This window comes from Durio zibethinus, chromosome 10, assembly GCF_047325235.1.
Source record: "Durio zibethinus cultivar Kanyao isolate XHJ-2024 chromosome 10, ASM4732523v1, whole genome shotgun sequence".
Classification (NCBI taxonomy): Eukaryota; Viridiplantae; Streptophyta; class Magnoliopsida; order Malvales; family Malvaceae; genus Durio; species Durio zibethinus.
Window position 1 is genome coordinate 6,381,689 of NC_143171.1, and position 16,684 is coordinate 6,398,372.

A 16,684-nucleotide genomic window follows, 5' to 3' on the forward strand; every position below is an offset into this window, starting at 1 on the left:
TTTCAGGACATGTTGGATATGCAAAATGTTGTGGTGGGACCTCTTGGGCAGACTGGGCTTGAGGTGGGCCAAAACTTGGAGGGTACAATGGGTCAGCCACTTCTTGCTGGCTTGTACTTCCTTCAACTCCTTTTCCTTTATTCATATTATTGAGAGCCTCCAGAATTTTGCTAAGTTCATTTTCAATCTTCTCCTGAGCTTTTTCTAGCTTTTCAAATCTATGAGAACTTTCCTCCTCCATTTGCCTTGCTCTGGATCTTGTGTTGTATGGATGAGCAAGGTTTTCGCTAGATGGAGCTATCCTCGGACCTTGAGTACCATACTTATGATTAGAAATGTTATGCTATACCTATGTATAATGCTTTGATACACAAATGAAATGTACATTTTTTGAATGAAATCTAGTATGAAATGAATGCAAATAATTATGTTGAAACATGTCATGAAAAGAATACAGATGCATACAATCAGACAAACAACATAGTTAGTTCCGTGGATGAAACGTAAGTGATGTTGATGCATAATGTCACATATGATAAAAATAATACACAAAGTTAAACAATCAAAATGATTAGACAAACACTCTTTTTGTGTCCTAATTTCAGGGTATATCTATCATTGGGTAGAAAGGGCTCTATCTTAGGTGTAGGCACTCTTAAGGTTCACTACATGTGGTTTTAAGGTCAAAGTCTAAAGGTCCTCAAATTGTTCCTTACATCCTTGTCCATCACAGACTAGTAAGGCACCATAATCCTCACCCATTACAGGCTACAAGCGAAAAATGTTCAATTTGAGTGGGAGTATTTCGCTAGCCACTGCGGAGGCATTAGACCTCACGAAAGCAATAGATACTTTACTCCCTCCTAGAGGGACGGAGCTCGGGTGTAGAGCTCATGTTATGCACATGCACATGAATGACATAATTAATAAAGTAAATAAACAAGAATGAGTAATAATACATATATACAAAAGGGTTCAATTTTATTAGGCTTTTGGATAACACAAATTATTTGCTGGCCTGACTTTCAAGGTCCCCAGTGGAGTCGCCAAGCTGTCATAACGTCTAGATCCGGGGATCTATCGCTAGACATTGACTTTTAGGGAGTCGCCACCAATCTTTTTTATCTAGGTGCGATTGGCCACCTATGGAATCTGTCCTTCAAGGGAACACCTAAGTTTAAGGGCCCCTAAAAGAATAGGTTCAGGTCTACTAACCAGAACAGGATTCGGGAGTTCGATTACGTGTGAGGAAGGTTATAGCACCCTCACAACGCCCATCAAAAGATGGTACCAGCTTGAATTTGTGTTATCCAAAAGCCTTAAAATTTTACCAAGTAATTAATTATTGGAAACTTTTCTCAATTAACTCTAATACTTTTAGCAGAAAATTGAGAAAATTCCCTCACCTCAAGAGTATGCAAGAAAAACTACTGTTTCACTTACAGAGGCTCCGTCGTCAGATTATTTAAAGAAAAAAACAAAATCAAAATTAAGATAGAAAGGAAGGAAAGAATGATTTTTTTTTTTAGGGAAAATTGATACTTTCAACTTTTCCCCAAAAATATTTTTTGGAAATTTCGATTTTCAAGGAAAATTGATACTTTCAACTTTTCCTCAAAAACCCTTTTTTTGAAAATTTATTTCTAAGGAAAATTGATACTTTCAACTTTTCCCCAAAGATATTTTTTTTGAAATTTTGATTTTTCTTTTAAGAAAAATTGATACTTTCAACTTTTCCCTAAAAATATTTTTTTGGAAATTTATTTCTAAGGAAAATTGATACTTTCAACTTTTCCCTAAAAATATTTTTTGAAAATTTATTCTTAAGGAAAATTGATACTTTCAACTTTTCCCTAAAAATATTTTTTTTTGAAATTTATTTCTGAGAAAAATTGATACTTTCAACTTTTCCCCAAAAATATTTTTTGGAAATTTATTTCTAAGGAAAATTGATACTTTCAACTTTTCCCTAAAAATATTTTATTTTGAAATTTTTTTATTTTTATTTAAAGAAAATAAAATAATAAAAAATAAATAAAAAGAATATTACATAAACCTAATCTAATAAATAAAAAATAAAATAAAAAAATAAACAAAGAAATTAAAAAAAAAAAAAAACCTGGAGCGGCTCGGATCGCGGCTCGGCTCGGCTCAAGGAAGAGAAAACGGCTCGGGGGAGCGGCTTGGCGGCTTGGCTCGGCTCGGCTCGGCTCGGAGGGGGCTGGCATGCTCGGGTCAGAAAGCGGGTCGACGCCCGGGTCGGGTCGGGTTCGGCAAAACGCGCGGATCCTCTGGGTTACTTAAGGCCAAAACGACGTCGTTTTGGGAGGGTATAAAAGGCACCTTCCTCCGTTTTTCGGCAGAACGCTCCTCCCTCTCTCTCTCTCTTCTTTCTTTTTCTCTCCCTTCTCTATAGAAACTAAAGAACACCGGTGCCGGATTCTGGAAATTTTCGCCGGAATCTGGCCGGAAGATCGCCGGTTTCTGGGATTCTTCGCCAGAAACTGGACTGGTCGCCAGAAACTTCAATGTTCGCCGGAATTGTTGCCGAAAAATTCAAATTTCGCCGGAATTTTCGTCGGATTCTGGAAATTTCCCAGAAATTTCCAGAAAAAATTTTCGCCAAAAAATCTCTAAAAATCTTTTCTCACTCCCAGAACACTCCTAAACTTTTCCTAGCTTCCTATACGCCTCTTTTTCTCTCAAATCAGTAGCTTTGCTTACTGTTTTCTGTCTGTGTTTTTCTCTGTTCCAGGGGGATCCCTTTTATAGGGGTTGATCAGGAGTTCCTGATCAATCCCAATTCCTCCTTGGACAGGAATTCAGTCTTTGAATCCAACTGGACTCTTCTGATTGAATTCCCCTCCAGAGTGGGATTCTTCAACTTTGAATCTTAGCCATCCAGAATTAAAATCAAAATAAAAAAAATACTAGATAATCAAAAGATATGATAGTATAAAAATAAAAAAATAATATCAGATAATTCGAAAAAAAAAATCAGATAAAATTAACAGATAATAAAAAAAAATAACATAAGATAAACCCAAAAATATATTACAAAAAAAAAAAAGATAATAATAATAATAAATATATAACTATATACATACAATACATATAAATCTAGTCTAAATAAAAATAAATACACAAAGATATACATAATAATAATAATAATGAAATACATAAAATACAAAAGAAGAAAAAAAAAAGAAAAAAAAAATACAGGATTGAAATGGGCCTTACCCCTTTGGGCCAGGCCCAATTGATCTGGGCCCGGACCCAATTGGGTGTCTACAATGATTTTAAAGTTGAACTCAATTAATTTATGTAATTTTTTCAAAAGGTGACCTCTAATAAATTAGAGTTCCAATTCTAACAGTTATAATTTTTTTATTTTATTTTTAAGTTATGTATTTTTTCACCCAAAAAAATTAGGTTACCGATGCTTATTTTTTCAATAAAGATACTGATGATCGTTTCATGTCATTGTTCAATTTATCTCTTTGGAAATAAGTTAATGAAGTTATTCAATTGTCAAAACTATAATTGAAAGTCTGTTTTACCTTTTGGTTATTTAAGAAAATATTACAGTATTATACAAGTTGAATTCTGATAGTGACCCGTAGATTATAATGACATTTGAAATTTAGCCCATCTACAATTTATAAAAATATAGTTCTCATAATATTTTAATTTGATAATTTGAATCTAATCACTAATCCAATAAATTTTTATCGTTAAAAATGTTGATATAATCTTTGAATTAATGATATAAATGTTGATCTTGCTAATTTGACATTGGCTTTGCTAATGTGATGTTAATTTTGCTAATATGGTAACATAGATGAATGAAATTAGTTATCAAATTATGCCAATGATCCTTGTACACAAAATTTGAGATTTATCCCCTTATTATAATTTATAAAAATTTTATTTTTGTACAAGTTAAATTTGATAATGTTGGTCTAATTATTAAAGCAATCAATCACTCTCCATTAATTTTGCTAACGTGATTGTTGTCTTCTTTAAAAAAAGTATAAAAATTAAAGAAATCCTAAAACATTTTTTTTTTAAATTTGAAAATAAAAAAAATCTAATTTTTAAGCTTTTTTGAATTTTTTAAAAACATTAAATTTAATTTTTTTGAAAATCATTTTTTGAATTTTTATTAACAATTAGATTTCAATTTTAAAAAAATCAAAATTTTGATTCATTTACAATTGTTTCTGATTTTAAAATATTGATTTTATTTTTTCGATACTTTAATTTTTTTAAAAATAATATTTCTTGAATCTTTTTGGAAAATCAAATTTCATATTTTTAAGAATAATTTTCAATTTTCAAAAAATTTTAAACATTTATCAAAATTTTGTTTTTTAAAAAATAATATTTTTTGAACCTTGTTAATAAAATCCTAATTTAAAAAAAATGAATATTTCTAAACTTTAAGGAAATTTTTAGATTTTTTTAAATATTAAATTGAATTTGGTTTCAATATTTTTATTTGAAAAAACCATTTTTCACAACAAATTAAAAAATTTTTAATTAAATAAAAGTGTATAAATTTGAAAAATACAAAAAATTGAAAAAATGATTTTTATAAAATTAAATTATGAAAAAAATTAAATTTAGTATTTTCAAAAAATCTAAATATTTGAAATATTGAATTGTTTAGAAAATAAAATTTAATTTTATTAAAAATTTCAAAAAAATATGATTTTAAAATTCAAGTATTGTAAAAAACTTAAATTTAATATTTAAAAATTGACAAATTCTAAAAATTGAAATCTGATTTTTTTATAAAAGAAAAGATATATTATTTTTTAAAAGAAATTAAAATACTGTAAAAAATTGAATTTAATTTTTTTAATAATCAATAAAATTTCTAAATAATTCATGAATATGATTTTTTAAATTAAATATGATTTTTTAAATTAAAACCTTATTTTTTAAAAAAATAAAGAAATATTTTATTAAAAAATTAAAAAAATATTTTTAAAAAATTTAAAATATTAGGAAAAATTAACTTTAATGTTTTTAAAAATTCTAAAAAAAACCTAGAAAATCAATTATTGTGTATTTTTTTTTATCAATTTTTAATTTTTCAAACATACTTTTTGAAAATTTTCAAGACATTTTAATTTTCAAATATTATTATAAAAAGGCAACGGTTAGTTAATAAAGTTAATAGAGAGTAATTGATCATATTAGTAATTATATCAATATTACAAAATTTAACTTATTCGAATGTGAGATTTTTATAAATTATATTAAAGAGATTAAAATTCAACTTTTGTGTAAGTATATAGATTATTTACATAATTTACCAATTGATTCTATTTATCTATGTTATCACGTTAACAAAGTTAACACTATATCCATTAAATGAATATCATATTAGTAATATCAACACTTATGTCATAAAGTTAATGGTTATATCAATATTTTTAATGATAAAAATTTAATAAAATTAGTAATTTAATTAAAGTTTTCAAATCAAACTAATAAGAGAATTACATTTTTATGAATTATAATAAATAGATTAAATTTCAAATTTCATTAGTGAATAGGATTATCATTGACTTGTCATATTTATATAATAAAAATTTAATGATGTAAAGTTAGGGCTATAAAGTATCTAGCATGTCTTTTTGTTTTTTCACATGGGTACTTGATGATGAAATTTCTTTGCTTTTTATACAAGAATGCAGTATGATTCACCATTGTCATGGTTAAAATTTTAATACAAATATATACTTCTGTTACTTCTAAATTTCTAGTAGTAATGCATCATGTTTCGTCCCATATACAATGGAATGTGAAACAGTAGTGTCCTAGTAGGATTCCGCTTCCACAAATAGCAATTGCTAGAATGATCTTGTCTTCGGTTTTGCCTTTGTAAGGGGTTGTCTTTTCTATTTGATTTATTTTGATATTGTCAAAAGATTTATCCTTATTGCGTGTCGAGTGACAGACGTGTCAAAGTTGGACAGCCAAAAGTTCGTCCGATTTTACCAAGGAACTTTTCTGGTTTTGAAAAACCGGTAAGTTCGGCCAGTGACGGACCGTCGTTGATGAATTAGGGGGCCTTGGCCCCCACAAGCTTTGACAACTCTTAGTACTGCGTATACATGGTGGACTGTGGGAGAAGAATGGGGAGGTTTTGGCCCTTCAAGTTTTTACAATTCTCAATATATAAAATATATATTAAATAAATTTAAAGTGATCTGTTCGAAATTAAAATTATTAATTTTATTAATTTATTTTTTTCATAATTTAGTTTTATGCATTTTTTTATTAAGCAATAAGGGAAGTGTAAAATATATATAAATATATATTAATTTTTGTATATATATATATATATATATATATATATGATAAGTCTTATGAAAAATAACATAAAATATAATATTATACGATTTTTTCAAAATGAAATATTAAGATCGTCGTTGACTTGGGAACAAACAATTAGAATTTGACGAAATTTCTTGCTCAGGACACCATACTTTTCGGTGTTCAGAGACACTTACAATTGATCAATTGATTTGGGAATCTACATTGGGCCAGACATTCCAACTACATATAAAGGAAACAGAGCAACAACAATTACTCCGACAGATATTATAATGCCAGAGAACAAGAAACGGAAGCATTTTGTTCTAGTACATGGACTCTGCCATGGAGCTTGGTGCTGGTGCAAGCTCAAACCCCTTCTGGAGTCTAACGGTCACAGGGTCACACCTCGACCTCACAGCATCTGGCATCAACATGAAGGTAATCCAAGACGTTCAAACATTTCATGAGTACACCAAACCACTGTTAGATATTTTGGACTCTCTTCCTCCTGAGCAAAAGGTCATTCTCGTGGGGCACAGCCTAGGAGGCATGAATTTAGCCCTGGCCATGGATGAGTTCCCAAACAAGATTTCAGTTGGTGTTTTCTTGACGGCTTTCATGCCAGATACCATGCACCAACCATCATATGTTTTGGATAAGGTAGTAATAATTAAATTTGATATATCTATTAACCACCTTATTGTTTTCATATTCTTTATTACTGGAAAATCTTGGGGGAAAAAAGCCCTAAGTGGCCTCTAAACCATATTTGAATGAGTATACACACTTTAATTTCCTATATATGATCGTCAGTGCAAATTCTGATATACGAAATTGTTGTTTTTTCTGTGTGAAGTACCTGGCAGGAGTCACAGAAGAACTATTGCAGGATGCTCATCTTGTAAACATTGGCACCATCGAAAATCCTTTCTCGATAATGTTTATGGGCCCCAAATTCTTGTCATCCAAGCTCTATCATCTATCCCCTGTTGAGGTTCGGCTTTCTCTTTTCTTTTCCCTTTTGTGATAGACTGGATCCTCCGACTTAAAACCATTTATAGCTAGTATTTGCGCAGCAGATCCCCTGAAAAGATCAGCTTTAGTGTTTGATTTTTTCCACTCTTTTGAAGGACTTGAACTTGCAAAGACTTTGACAAGGCCAGGATCTCTCTTTCATGAAGATATGTCCAAGGCAAAGAATTTTTCGAGTGAAGGGTTTGGAACCGTAACACGAATTTATATTGTTTGCAATGAGGATAAGGCAATGGATGGGGAATTCCAACGATGGATGATTGAAAACAATCCCCCAATAGATGTTTTGGAGATTAAGAGCGCAGATCACATGCCAATGTTCTCCAAGACGCAAGAACTTTGTGATTCTTTCTCGGAAATTGCAAATAAATATGCTTAAAAATACAACTAATTGTTTTCTGCACAAGCTTTTTGTTCACGAGTTTTAAGTAATTATATCAATATGGATCTCTTGTTTCCCAGTCATTGAATTTGATCATCATGATAATGACTGATGGGGGATGAAACGTGGGTGTGCTTTAAGAATGAGTAAACTATTGAAACTAATTAAGTGCAATTTGATAATGGCATTTTTGTTTGGACTGAGAATTAATGTTTTGTCCCTGCTCAGTGTCTTTTTTTATAATATATGATTCAAATATAAAATCTCTAATCAAATCTCACTTTTTAGTCAAGAAAATAGGGTTGAAAACAAAATGATACAAGTCTCTAAATAGGGTTCTATGTCTTAATTATTCTAAAGTGAATTGGGGTATTGGATTGTAATCAAGTCTAAAGTCTAAAGTCTTCTTTCAAAAAAAAAAAAAGTCTAAAGTCTTCAAGAGAAACAGACCAACCAAATACAATAATCAAGAACCATTACATTAAAGAAGTCTCCAATAGCTAGTAATGTTTCAACACCAATTAAACAATCTCTCTTTACCAACCCTTAAATCTCGTCAGCTGATCATAAAGAATTATGAGAAATTTCATAAATTTTTTAGGTTTCTCCCCATTAAGTTTAATCTCAGATTTTAACAATCCAACAATATATTCTTTTAAAAGAAGGCCTTTACTTACCTTTAAAATACCATTAACCCGCTGTAATCTCTGATTTTGATCTTCTAAGTTTAAGTTTTCCAACCCTCGAAAGAAGAACAAGAGCTCTCTCTCCCTTCTTTTTAACTGACAAAACAAATGTGCTGCCAAGGTAACAATAAAATCTGCCATTTAAACCAGACCCAATTGTTCTTGCTAATAATCTATTGCATTCGGGATTCTTCCAACATAATCCAGAGTATTTCTTTATCAAAATTAAATACAAAATCTCATGACATCGTATTGGGCCTTTTAATTCTCTAGCCCAAATGTTATTTGGGCTATGGTGTTACAGTTTCAGCAACATTTAACTATATCATGGTTTATTTTTTTATAAAGCGTTACTAATGTATGGTAACGAACCTGGTAGAGAACTAATAGCAGTTAAAGGATAAATTATGTTAAAATAAATTAGATTAAAAAAAATCATACAACATTTTTGCTAAAATACTGCTAAATAATATAATTAATACTGTTGAAATTTTAACCGGATGCTTGGGGGATAATGTAATTTTGAATTTATATTGGTAAGTTGAAATACTCCAATTGTGCAGCAAAAGAAACAACTGCCACACGAAAACGACTTTTCCTCTTCGAGAAGTCAATTGAGGCGGCATAACTCGGGGACAACTCATAGCTTCTGCAGCCTCCAGGGACCAAATTTCCTGGTTTTCAATCAGAAACAAGCTATAGCTTTGTTAATTAATAATATCCCTCTTAGATATCATAATATTATGGCAATATACTCAGTGAAATTAGTAAAGTGACATATACCTCTCAAGCTATAGTAAAAAATGTAAAATAATTGTCTTTCTAGTAGCAAAGAAGCCTTAAAGAAGATATTAAAGTTTGAGTTCAAACTAAGTCATCCCCTTCCCCTTTTCATGTAATAGGACGTTGCCTCCTTTAAACAAAAAAAATATAAAATAATTAAAAAAAATATGTGACATCCTCTTAATCATACTTGTGAAATTAAAAAATTTTATTATCATTACATAAAATCAAACTCATATACTAATAATAATTTGTGTGACAATGATTGCTATTTGCTACAATTATTTTGGGAAATGAAAGTTAGTAATTTATTGCCCTATAATATCTTATTAAGTGAAAGGTGTAATCAATCATGATAAAATGGTGAAATAGTGTGATTAAAATGAACAAGATAGGATCCTTAATTGGTTTACCAACAAGGAATTGTTACTTCAAAATTTGGGAACTTAAACAATTTGCCTTTTAACTCAAATTCTTGATGAAATTGATAAGAGTTTATTTGGGTCAAGACTATATATGATGCTCCTCTTTGATTGTAAAAAGGAAAAGGTAATATATATATATATATATAGTACAATACAAGTAAATCATCTTACAATCACTTGGAAATAGTATGTGAAAATGATGCTTCAACACATGCCACTAGCTACTTTGTATTTTCATTTTGCCACAATAAATATAGGCAGCTACTCCTCAACAGCCTTCATATGATCGTAAAACTAATAGAAACTTCATTTGTTCCGTATTTATTAGTAATATCCATCTACCTATACTGCCTTATTATAGCAAAGCTAGTTAAACCCAAGTGGGCTGGTGCCCCTTAAATATATTGTTACATGGAATTACAAGAAGCTAGAAGGAAAAAAAAAAAAAAAACCTCTAAGCAGCTTAGTAAATTTCATATAAAATAGATATTACACAGTAATAAATAATCTTCTCCTGTCCTATAAACTCCATCTCTTCGTTTATAAGAATCAAATTCGAGATATTTAAATTATATGTGATTAGAAGAACAAAGGACATGAAGATTAAAAACATGTTATATAGCAATATATATTATAACTAGTTTTTTATCCATGATTTTATAATTATAATAATATTTAATTTAATTAATTAAAAATCTACTTAGAATTTTTATAGATTCAAAATTTTTTTTTTATCATTAAATATTTGTATCATCTCTCTTTTTTAGTTTTTATTAAATTTTTATATTTAATGTTAAAATCTTTGATTTGATTTTTAATTTCATAAATTGAAAGTATAAAAATTTCAAAATAAAAAAATTTGTCAACAAAATTTTCAAGTAACTTTTTGACCTCTATCTTAATTTAGAAAATATATTAGTAAATATTTAAAAAATTGAAATTTTTAATTAAATTCATTTCATAAATTTGATTGCTTAATTGGTAAAAAAAAAAAAAGAAATTTGCTCTAGGAAAAAGGTTTACATAAAATCCAAATGTAGTAAGTATTTATAAATCTTAGGAAATTATAAGAAAAATTGATAATTAAGATAAAGTGTAATTGAAATTTAATAATGAAATCTATCAAAAAGATAGAGGAATTTGAAATTGGAGACAAAAATGTGATTTAGGAAGTTGAACCTAGAAAAGTTCGTAAGATTCTAAACCATTCCTCAATCCCTTAAACATTTATCTTCATCATGCATACATGTATATATCCATAATAAAAAAGTTCCATCCATTACAAAAAAAAAAAAAGATTAGAAAACTCCAATTTAAAATTTTTATCATCATAATAGAATAAAGTTTAGAGTAGAAGTAATAGAATTGATGCACATATTAACCAAAAATTAAATAAAAATCAAGAAATAAAAACTTTTTAAAAAATAAATTGCATACCTCAAGGAAACGAAAAAAATGCTTCTCTTTTTTCTTGAAAAGATTCATTATTTATTCTTATTGATCATATAAATTATTACAAAAAGAAAAAGAAATAAGAATAGGAAAATTTAACGGAGGAAATAAAAAGAAATATCATGAATGAAAAAAATATTTTTAGATGAAGAATTTGAAGAAATCTCGAATTGAATGAGTAAAGAAAAGAGTTTTGGATGGAATAGAATAGCAAAAATCTATTATGCTTTCAATTTTAAATCAAGTATTTTAAAGTATAAATAATTGAACATATATTTATGATGTTTTTATTTGCTTATTTAACTAGAGATTTTTAAAAAAAATGCATTAAGATGAATATTTTTAAGTCCTTAAATCAAAATTTTTAAATAACGATTCATGAGTGCTCTTATTAATTTAAACAAATTTGAATATTTTAAATAAATTTGAATAATACTAAATAAAGTAAATAATCATACATCTTTTATCTGTTTTTAAATTAATATTTGAATATTTCTTATTATTTAATAATTTAATTTAAAAATTTTTATATTTGATTATTTTGATAATATATAATATAATTATTTATTATTATCTTATATGTCATCTAAAAAAACTATCTCTCTAAGTGTCTAGGTAGGCAAATTTTATCAGATTTTGATATATGTTATGATATAATATTATATATGATTGAAATTATAAAAAAATTAATGAATCTTAATAATTGAAAATAAGAATCCAAGATTTTACTAACAAATCATGCAATATTATTATTTATAAAAAATTTAAAGAAAAGGAAACTCAAAGGTATACATCCTGTCAATGAAATATTTTATTTCCCCCTTACTACCAGCAAGAATGATCATACACTTGTAAAGCCGAATCTAAGTTAGCTGAACCATATTGAAGAGAACAATACTGGTATATTGTTTAACAATGGGTATTCATGATTTTAATTTTCTACCATGCCAGATATTAACTACCCTAGCATCTATGTAGCCTCTGAATCCTTCATTAAAGCTAGATAAGAGGGTAGATTTTGGTGATATATATGGTGCAAAATCGATGTGTATATATATATATATATATATATTTCTCCAAAGTTCACTATCAAGGGACTAGTTTTTTTTTTTTTTTTGCTTTATATAGGGTCATAAAAACCATGTTATTTACTCCAAAATTCTTGAAATTCTTATCTTTTGCCTTTGAAAAATTAAGATACTATACTTTGTGCAATAATTTTTAAGAAATGTTAGTCCATTTAGTTGGCCATAGGCTGAAAATTCTCTATTTGTGATGATTTGATGGAAATATATATTAGTTAAAATTGGCAGCAGTAAGCAATTACATGTGTCTCTTCTTTCATCAATGCATTCATACACGAAACAAGGAAGATAGAGAGAGAGAGAGAGAGAGAGAGAGAGAGAGAGAGAGAGAGAGAGAGAGAGAGAGTACATCATGTTGAGAAGCAAGATAGGACTTAGGTAGATCAAGCTTTAAACCATTTTGCATCTTGTTTGATAAATGCAATCAATAACGTTTTGAGTTTAATTAGATCTTGACGAAGAAATAGTAGTGTTGACTTAAAAGTTTTACAATTGTTATCAACACTATTCTAATATAGGAGGAATTGCCAAATAGGGCTGAGGGTCGAGTTTGCACTGGACAATTTCATATTCAAACCATTTTAAATTTGAATTTTTTTTATTTGAGTCCAAATTAATTATTGAATTTTAAAATCAAATAAATTTAATTTCAAATCAATACAAGTGATTCTAATTTGAAAATTTTTAAATTTTAATATTTAAGTTTATGAATGAATTCATATTATTGACATTTTTTGATTAAATCAAATTAAATTAAATTCAGATTCGATCAAATTGAATAAATTTTTTGAATTCTTATCAGTTTTATATAATATATATATATATAAAAGAATAATTTTTTTAATAAATTATATGTTTTATTACCTAATCAAAACTTTTTAACATTTTTTTTAATAATTATTGATGTTTATTGATGAGACAAGTTATAATCCATTAATTAATATTGATGATACATCAAATAAAATATAAACTCATAATATCTTTACTAAAGTACTATTATAGAGCTCTTTTACTTTAGCTAGTTCTTGTCCAACTTAAAGTTTAGGTTCTACATCTTATTTATAAAACTTTTAGTTTGGTTTTTCCTTGTACTAATTTTCGACTTCACAAACTCATATAAATAATAAATTCACTCTCAGCTGTCATTAATTATATTTACGTCCAAGGTTTTATATATGTATGTGGTGATTTATAAAATATACATATATTTAGATAATGTTTGGTATCTTTTATAAGATTATCATGGTAATGTGACTACTGAGATAATTTTATTACCAATGTTATCTTAATACTCTGTAATAAATCATTTTATTTGGTTAACAATGATTTATTCTTAGGAATTAAAAATTAATGTGTTTGGTATTACTAATTTCAAATATTATTTTGTTTAAAAATACGAAAATAACTATACATATTATAATAGTTATATAAATTAATAATTTTAAAGTTATTTAAAGATAATAATATGTAAAATATTAGTAATATTTATTTATTATATAAAAAATATAATTAAATTATTAAATTAATAAATATATTTATTGATAGGTAAATTTATTTTTATAATATAAATTATTTAAAAAATTTAAATTAGAAAATAAAGCCAATCTATAAAATTCATAACAAAAGAAAATTAAAAAATTATATTATATAAATATTAAAAAAATTATACAAATTATTTTGAACTTGTTATAATGAATATTAGTTTGAAAATATAAAAATTTATAATACAAAATAATTATAATCTTAAGATGCAACAAGTTTTTAATTATATATTAAATGAGTAAAATTGATTATTGTTAATTTTACATATCAATTCACCTCAGTAATAAAAATTTACTACCCTTTTGCATGAGAATTAAATTATCCTCCAAAATAATAATTTAATCATTATCAGTGATTTAAAATTACCTTCATCTAGGATCACAAAGTACTAACTAATCACAATAATTTAATCATTATGATTTTTATAATGATCACCTCATATCAAACACTACCTTACTGAAAAAAATTATAAATGCTCTTTCTTATAATTAGTGTGAATCAAGGCCCAAGGATAAGAACATGAAACATAAATGCTAAGAAATGCAAGTTTTACGTGTAATTTGTTAGTAGAATTTAAAATTGAAGACAAAAATGCGATTTAGGAAGTAGAACCGAGAAAAGTTCGTCATATTTTAAACCATTCCTCAATCCCCTAAACATTTATTTTTTCCATGCGTACATGTATCCATAATCAGAAAGTTCCATCCATTACCAAAAAAAAAAAAAAAAAAAAACAGAAAACTCCAATTTAAAATTTTTATCACCATAATAGAATAGAGTTTAGAGTAGAAGTAATAGAACTGATGTACATATTAATCAAAAATTACATAAAAATCAAGAAATGAAAACTTTTTTAAAAATAAATTGCATACCTTAAGGAAAAGGAAAAAAATGCTTCTTTTTTCTTGAAAAGATTCATTATTTTATTCTTATTGATCGTATAAATCATTGTAAAAAGAAAAATAAATAAGAACAAGAAAATTTAAGGGAGGAAATAAAGTTTTGAAAAAGAAATATCATGAATGAAAAAAATATTTTTAGATGAAGAATTTGAAGAAATCTAGAATTGAATGAGTAAAGAAAAGAGCTTTGGATGGAATAGAATAGCAAATATCTATTATGTTTTCAATTTTACGTCAAGTATTTTAAAGTATAAATAATTGAACATATATTTATTCATTTATTTAAATGAATGTTTTTATCCGCCTATTTAACTAGAAATTAAAAAAAAATGTATTAAGATGAATATTTTTAAGTCCTTAAATCAAAATTTTTACATAGTAATTCATGCATGGTCTTATTAATTTAAACAAATTTGAATATTTTAAATAAATTTGAATAATCTAAATAACGTAAATAATCATATATCTTTTTATCCATATTTAAATTAATATTTGAATATTTCTTATTATTTAATAATTTAGTTTAAAATTTTTTTATATTTGATTATTTTGATAATATATAATATAATTATGTATTATTATTCCATGTGTCATCTTAAAAAACTATTTCTTTAAGTGTTTATGTAGACAAATTTTATCAGATTTTGATGTATGTTATAATATAATATTATATCTGATTGAAATTATCAAAAAATTAATGAATCTTAATAATTAAAATTAAGAATCCAGGATTTTACTAACAAATCATGCAATATTATTATTTATAAAAAATTTAAAGTAAAGGCAACTCAACGGTATACGTCTTGTCAATGAAATATTTTATTTCCCCCTAACTACCAGCAAGAATGATCATACACTTGCAAAGCCGCACCTAAGTTAGCTGAACCATATTAAAAAGACCAATACTGGTATATTGTTTAACAATGGGTATAAATGATTTTAATTGTATACCATGCCAGATATTAACTACCCTAGCATCTATATAGCCTCTGAATCCTTCATTAAAGCTAGATAAGAGGGTAGATTTTGGTGATATATATGGTGCAAAATCGATGTGTGTATATATAAATATATATATATATTTCTCCAAAGTTCACTATCAAGGGACTAGTTTTTTTTTTTTTTTTGCTTTATATAGGGTCATAAAAACCATGTTATTTACTCCAAAATTCTTGAAATTCTTATTTTTTGCCTTTGAAAAATTAAGATACTATACTTTGTGCAATAATTTTTAAGAAAATTTTAGTCCATTTAGTTGGCCATAGGCTGAAAATTCTCTATTTGTGATGATTTAATGGAAATATAAATTAGTTAAAATTGGCAGCAGTAAGCAATCACGTGCGTCTCTTCTTTCATCAATGCATTCACACACGAAACAAGAGAGAGAGAGAGAGAGAGAGAGAGAGAGAGAGAGAGAGAGAGAGAGAGAGAGAGGACATAGGTCGATCAAGCTTTAAACCAATTTGCATCTTGTTTGATAAATGCATTCAATAACGTTTTGACTTTAGATCTTGACGAAGAAATAATGGTGTTGATTTAAAAGTTTTGCAATTGTTATCAACACTTTTCTAATATAGGAGGAAATTGCCAAATTGGGCTGAGGGTCGAGTTTGCACCGGACAATTTCATATTCAAACCATTTTAAATTTGAATTTTTTTATTTGAGTCCAAATTAATTATTGAATTTTAAAATCAAATAAATTTAATTTCAAATCAATACAAGTGATTCTAATTTGAAATATTTTAGATTTTAATATTTAAGTTTATGAATGAATTCATATTATTGACAAATTTAATGCTAATTCCTTTTATTTATTTTATTTTTTTAAAAAAATAATTTTATTAAAAATCTTTATTTAAGAGTATCAAAAAAATCTTTAAGTTAAAAAATTATCTTAAAATTCTTCAGTATCTACGCAGAACTTTAAAGATAATGCTCTTAACTAATATTTGCCACGACCTTCCTTGAAAAAGAAAACAACATTCTTTGAGAAAAATAATTGTTGGTGACTCTCCAACACCTAAGCAGAGTACCAAGAATTATTCCCCTTAGAATGTTATT

At 26.8% G+C, this 16,684-nt stretch overlaps 1 pseudogene across 1 annotated transcript; it reads left to right on the forward strand.

Annotated features, from left to right (window-relative positions):
* The first annotated feature begins 6,528 nt into the window (after positions 1-6,528).
* Positions 6,529-7,934, forward strand: LOC111292367 (methylesterase 9-like; annotated as a pseudogene). Its single transcript, XR_016345675.1, has 3 exons — positions 6,529-6,993; positions 7,190-7,322; positions 7,458-7,934. The product of XR_016345675.1 is annotated as a methylesterase 9-like (transcript).
* The last annotated feature ends 8,750 nt before the right edge of the window (positions 7,935-16,684 follow it).